Source organism: Halichoeres trimaculatus, unplaced genomic scaffold (assembly GCF_033239565.1).
Source record: "Halichoeres trimaculatus isolate MK-OKI-2021-1 unplaced genomic scaffold, fHalTri1.1 fHalTri1_scaffold_22, whole genome shotgun sequence".
Lineage (NCBI taxonomy): Eukaryota > Metazoa > Chordata > Actinopteri > Labriformes > Labridae > Halichoeres > Halichoeres trimaculatus.
The window spans coordinates 15385148-15391667 of record NW_027437200.1 but is presented as its reverse complement, the minus strand read 5'-3'; positions in this window follow the sequence as shown (position 1 = coordinate 15391667).

The window sequence follows — 6520 nt, the reverse complement described above, 5'->3', positions numbered from 1 at the left end:
TTGAGTCTCTCCCATCTAGAAACGTGTTACCATAGGTGGTTGCTGGGCTGGTGAGTGTGTTCACGTAATCACGGTCTGAGGCTGTGGGTGTGGGCTGCTGCTGGCACTGGGCCAAGGAGGAGGAGCCCAGTAACACTTAACAAAAAACCCTGCAGACCCTACTTTAATGTTTATGAAGTAAAAATCTTCTTTAGACCATGAAATCTTTCAGCACACTGAAAGTTTGGTGATGTAGCAAAATTGTTGTACAGATTTCCCACCATAATAAAAGATAAGAGATAAGTTGGATTGACAGGTGGCAATGACTGCTGCATGTTTTATTCCTTTTTCTTTTTTTTAATAAAACATGCAGAATGTCCCCATGTTGGTTGTAAAACAAAAAATATATTTTTGGCACCTAACTTTTCTAGATTTTTTATTCAAAAAGCTTAACTACGGTGGGTGGTAGGTGTCAGATGATTAGTGGGGTTTACATTTGTGTTGTGGCTTTTTGCAAATCATCTGGCACCTACCGGCCACAGTACTTGACATACAGCGAATAAAGTGTAACTTTTTAAAAGGGACGGTAAGGAGGTCATAACATCCTTCAACTTTTAAAGGCTTTTTTTTTTCATTTTTAAGATTCAATACAATTGTTTTAAAGTCAGGCATTTCAAAATAGCTTACACCTGGAGTAAAGAGCCCAGTTAATGTTCGGTTATGGGGCGAAAATGCTGTTAAGATGCCCCACCAAATAAAAGTTTAGCTTGATACACAGGTAAGACTTCAGTTTAATTAAGGTAAAAAGAAATATAAACTTAAAAAAATTTTCAGAAGGCTTTTGGAAATGTTACCTTTTGGAACAAACTAAAAATCAAATTTATTATTTGTGTCTGAGATTTTTTTTTGTACACAGTTGATTCAGTCTGTTTTTGTGAAGCACTAAACAAGCTCACACTGTTTTAGACAATCTGTAAAAATGAGACACTAAAATCAATTTGGCCTTAATTTTCCCTCATATCTCAAATAAATAAATAAATAAATAAATAAATGTCATCCGGGTTTATCCACCTTATTCAAACTGCACGCCCACTTCTGACCTGAACCACTAGGGGCCACTAACAGAACATCTAATCAGTAAGGACTCAGCGTCTCAACAAAACAACATGTACCCTGACACTGTGCTCACAGCTGGACAGCTCACCAAAAAACCTGCTATTTCCAAAGTAATTATCTGAAACAAAAGCACACAGGCTGATGGGAAATAACTCTGGTATATATTGTTAAGTCTAAAAAGAAAAATGATGTGATTTTATTCTGGACGTATGTAGGAAATTGTTCCTCTCAGGTGTCCTGCGGAGGATGTGATGGTTTTAGGAGATACTGCAGCCAGGATGCAGGAAAGCAGACAGGAAATAAAGCACGGCTCTAATGTTGTGTTGCAAATTACTCCATCTTTGATGCCTCTCTCGTGTGCATTCAACACAACCACCCTTTTTTTTCTCTTTTTGCCTCTCTCTTTCTCTCTGCCCTTCTTTTCTTTTCTCTCAGGTGACAAACTCCAGTCTTAGTCTTATATGTGAAGTTTCTATAGCAACCCTGTTGCCGGCATGAACTCATCAGTTAATTTCCCCAAAGGCCATCTGACAAAGAGAGAAAAACACAGACAGAGAAAAAAAAGAGTCCGGGCAACAGGTAGAGGTCTGCTGTTATACTCCATGTTTAATTTGCTTAACGATTCTCGCAGCGGGAGCACCAATCAGAGCGTGGCAGTTGTTTGCATCAGCTCAGGAGTCTAACTTGTTGTCACCTGGCTGCAGTCGACTCAGTTTTAAAGTGCACCAGAAAAACAAATAATAAAAGGCACCCAGTTACTTATTCAAAGAGAGTGAAGGGAGAGCATGAATTTGGGTGGAGCAGACAGAGGGCTCAGCCTGCCTTGTTACAGCAGGCGATGCCCAGAGTGGGTGGAACTCACACACAGCCTCGCCATTGATGGGCGTCTAAGGGGGTCGCTCACACAGTTGGAAATCCGGCAGCTTTTAGGCTCTGACTGGGGCTGCAGAGGTCTTTTGAAATGTCACTCATGTGCCCTCTGAGGCGCACGCTGGTGCTTTGGCTTTACAACTTCACTCTGACCAGCAGCCTTCCTAGAATCAGGAATGAAGCTGTACGCCACTCTGAGTTGGCTTCATGGCAGCACAGAGATTAATTGGACTCTTCATGAAGTGAAGAACAAGTGAAGATTAAAGTGACATCATAACATTATTACAGCAGAAATAGTCTCCATTTTTCTGCCAATGTGAAAGAAACGTCTCTTCCAAATAAGAGTGGAAAGATTTGTGAATCATCACCATCAGCAGCAGCAGCCAAGGGCGTAGAATTGTGTATGGACTGTATAGACATGTCCAAACCAATCTCAAACAATATTGAGGTTAAAGGGGAAAAAATGCACCTCATGAGGTACACAAAGGGTTTCAAGCTTTCCCACTTCTTTACCCTCTTCCATATACGTCTTTGAGACCGGTCTCGGTGTCCAGCAAGAAAAGAAAAGCAGGCCGCTTTTTCAACCGACAAAGTGTTAGGCACTTGGGAAAAAAAATCTCTCTCCCAAGGAAATCGCTAATAAATGCAAAAAAATCCTTTCCAACAGTTTTCTCACTCTTAAAAATGATTAAATTTCTTACTCTCACTTTTCTCAGGTGATAGAAGAAGCAACAGAGCTTTCCTGTTTGTCAGACAGCAGTGGAGTGGCAGGGTTACAGCAACAGGTGATCTTGAATGAGGACATGGTGGCTAATACAAAAATGGAAAAAAAATTAAAAAAGATTGAGGCACTCTGTGGTTTGTGTTATTATATAAAAGGGATTTTCAGATGTCGTTCTAATTTAGTGATCCTGATTTAAAAGTTTTGTTTTGAGCAAACAAATTTTTACTTTAGGAAACCTTTTATTAGAGCAGCCTGTTTTTTTTTTAAACATAGCCTAGTGGATTGATTTTGTTAACACCAAGTTTTGCTCCTCAGAATCAGAATCAAGTCTAGTTTTATTGATTTGATCTTGAGTCTGATTCGGATCAAAAAAAAAAAAAAAAGAATCAAGTTTTATTGCCAAGTACATTTTGCACATACAAGGAATTTGACTTGCTGTGTTGGTGCTAACACTTAACAAGAAAATAAGGAAAATGCAAATAGAATATAGAAAAAGTGAAGATATAAAAATATGCAAAATATAAAAGAAAAAAAAAAAATTATTATTATAATAATTAAAATATATATATAGGAAATTTTGCAGAAAAATTCAGTAATAATAATAAATATGTGGAGGAACGGAGGATACAAGTTGCAGCTGGAGCTGTGCAATTTCATTTAATGTAACGCATAATCAGACATAAGAACAGTCCCATGGGGAGAGTCTGGGTTATGTTGGAGGAGGCGGGAGGGCATGAGCATTGTTCATCAGGCTGGCGGCAGAGGGGAGGAAACTGCCCTTGTGGCGAGAGGTTCTGGTCCTGATGGACCACAGCCTCTTACCAGTGGGGAGATGCTCAAAAGATACGTGAGCTGTCAATATGCTTGTGTTTTGTTGTTAATCTGTGTTTAATGCAAAGTTATTTGAAGTAAAGTTTAGACATAGTTACAACACAGCTGCTTCATCTGTCATTATGTCATTACACATTTCAAGAGATGAAATCAAACCTTTGTCACTGTCAGCAGCAGCATCAGTAGCAGCAGCAGTGGTGGTATATAAAGTACTTGAAAACCATACTTAAGTAAAAATAAGGATATTCCACTTGAAATCTGCTCTAGTAAAAGTGAAAGTCACACACAAAGTCTTAAAAGTAGCTCAGATTAAAAGAACTACAGTATGAAAAGTAAAAGTACAAAGACACTTTATTAAATTAACTCTCCCTCCCTCAACTCCCTTCACCTCCTGCACCCTCCTTCTGTCCCTTCTTCCCCTCTTGCTCTCTCTCCCCTTCCTTTTCCTTTTGCGTCTTTTTTTTTTTTTTTTTAGGTTTGACGGTGGGTTTTGGAACACTAATATTTCATTATTTTTCAACAAACACAGGAGGCACTTCATCCTGTAGAATGAACCTTTGATCCCGACAAAAGTGATTTTTTTTTTTTTTTTTAGATACGGCGACAGATGTCCGTCTTCTTCTGTAGCAAAACTAGCAGGTGGTGACGGTGTGGTGGTATCTTTACCCCAAATCAGAAGATTTTCTAAAAGCTGATGTCAAAAAAAGGATTCAAATTCAATTACAATATTTTCATATATATAACAGTGTGTACATGTGACTGTTAATATCATAGTTGGTAAGTTTTTGTTTGGTTTCAGGCTTTCCTGTGAGGACTTTGCTAACGAGGCCAAACTGCTGTCAAAAAGCACAAAAGACCTCAAGTTAAGTTTTTTCCTTCTTATATGAAATTCAGCAGAATTTTTTTTTAAATTAATTTCTTAAGTTAAAATTAGTTAATTAAAAACATTGAGATTAAAAGCAGTGAAAGGACCCTGGACCACCCTTCTCCTCTAACTCTTCACAGTCAAACAGAAAGAGGTAAGTGCTCATAAAGCATACCTCTGTCATAAACTCAAGTTGAAAAACACAGTAAAACTAGAGAAAAGTGGCTGCCATATTGATACAGACCAATGATCCAGATCCAAATGCATCCAGTATTTGTTGTAATATTGATTTTACCCTGCTGTTTATTTTTTTATATGCTTTTCCATTTTCCTGTAAGCTGACAAGAAGAAACATTAATTTGACTGCAAGTAATCACTGAAGCATTCATTTATTTTCTCTCCTAATACAGCCTAAAGTAACATGATTTATTACAGCTCAATCATTTTATCTACGTCTGCAAACATTTTAAAATATCAGCCTGCCACTTGTCATAACAGATTCGGCCTAATAAGTTCAGGTAGAGCGGCCAAACACACACATTGATTTGCAGCTCCAATAAAGAGCGAGGCTAAATGTTTGTGCAAAAGTTATTACTGCTTGGTACGATGAGAGCTGGATATACAAGCGTACCGATATTAGAAATGGAATTTTAATATTGGAGGATTAACCAGGGAAATGTTCTGTACGTAATAAAAATTGGTTTTCAGGTCAATGGCCAAGGATTGGACAAGGTAGGTATGACTAACACAAAAGTTTGAGCTGACATTGAGAAACATAATGAGTGCACAAAACTTAGGTTTATCAATACAGGGAGGGTGTAATTGAAATTATCAAAGGGGAAAGAACATTTTGAAGGCCTAAACAAAAGTTTCATCCTTAAAGCATACACTCTAAAATACAAAGAAGCTCTCAAAATCTCTGATTCAACATATGAGCCACTGGAGCTCGTAAAGCTGTGGAAACTTTATGTAGCTTTTGATAAAGAGATTTCAGAGTGCACAGTGAATCCCTGTCAGTCAAACAGGAGTGTCACTGAGGGCAGCTTCCCTCACTTCCAGTGAGAAGGAACTTCCAGTTTGGGAAGTAGAGTGAAGGAGAGTAGAGTAAACTTTATTGTCCCCTAGGAAGTAAGTTGTCAATGACAAACAAATCAAACCACTAATGAATGATTAAAACTGATCTAGATTTTTTTTAAAAATCTTTAATAGAACTTTAATCAGAAGTCTCGTTTATTAATAACATAATTTTTTCTTCACAAATGATGTTTAACTAATTGTTTCTTAAAGTTGCTGTGAGGAAAATCTGTTTTAATTGGACTTTGGCACCACCTTCGGGCCTGGAGTCTCAGGCACACTGTCGTGAAGATGTAACTTTTCACAATGTGTGTGTGTTTGTTTTGGAATTACATTAAGATTGGATCAAAACAAGTTTTCTTTGATAAAGACAATTTTTACTGGATACAACGGATGTGGTAAGGTATTTATCAACAGTTACGTGGTGCTGGGGTTTGAAACCCAAAAACTATCAAACACTGTAGGTTTGTACCGTAGTTTAGCAGCCGGCTATGTGTAGCACTACTGGCAGGTGCATCTACCAATCAGAGCTAACGTAACCTCACTCTTTGTTTTATTGATAGACTCAAGTTTGAACAAACCACTGCAGAATAACTGCTGACTGTGGGTTGGAATGGACATTATCACAAACAGTTTCACAGGGTTTAAGCCTGTAGCTTATGTTTTAGCCTTTAACTAAATCTCTCTTCTCACTACTAAAATTCATCCGCCAACGGGGTGTTGTCAAAGAGACTTCCACAGCCGAAAATCAATCTTCTCCTCCTCGATCAGATCAAAAAGCTGAGAAATAGCATTTCAAAATGACCTATTTTGACGCTGAAAATCTCAATTTAAAGTTCTTTAGTAGACATCAAATTTTCAACTTTTCACTCAAACATTCAACTCGAGTCTTTCCTCATAGTACACAATAAAATATTAACAAACAAAGCTTCTTCCTCTCATTCTTTTTCTATTTAACCTAGCAAGCTAATAGCTAATTACTAATGCGCACTGCTGGCATCCGTATGGCTTTCATTTACACATTTTTTTTACGAATTTGATCCTTTTTTTTTTTTTTTTTT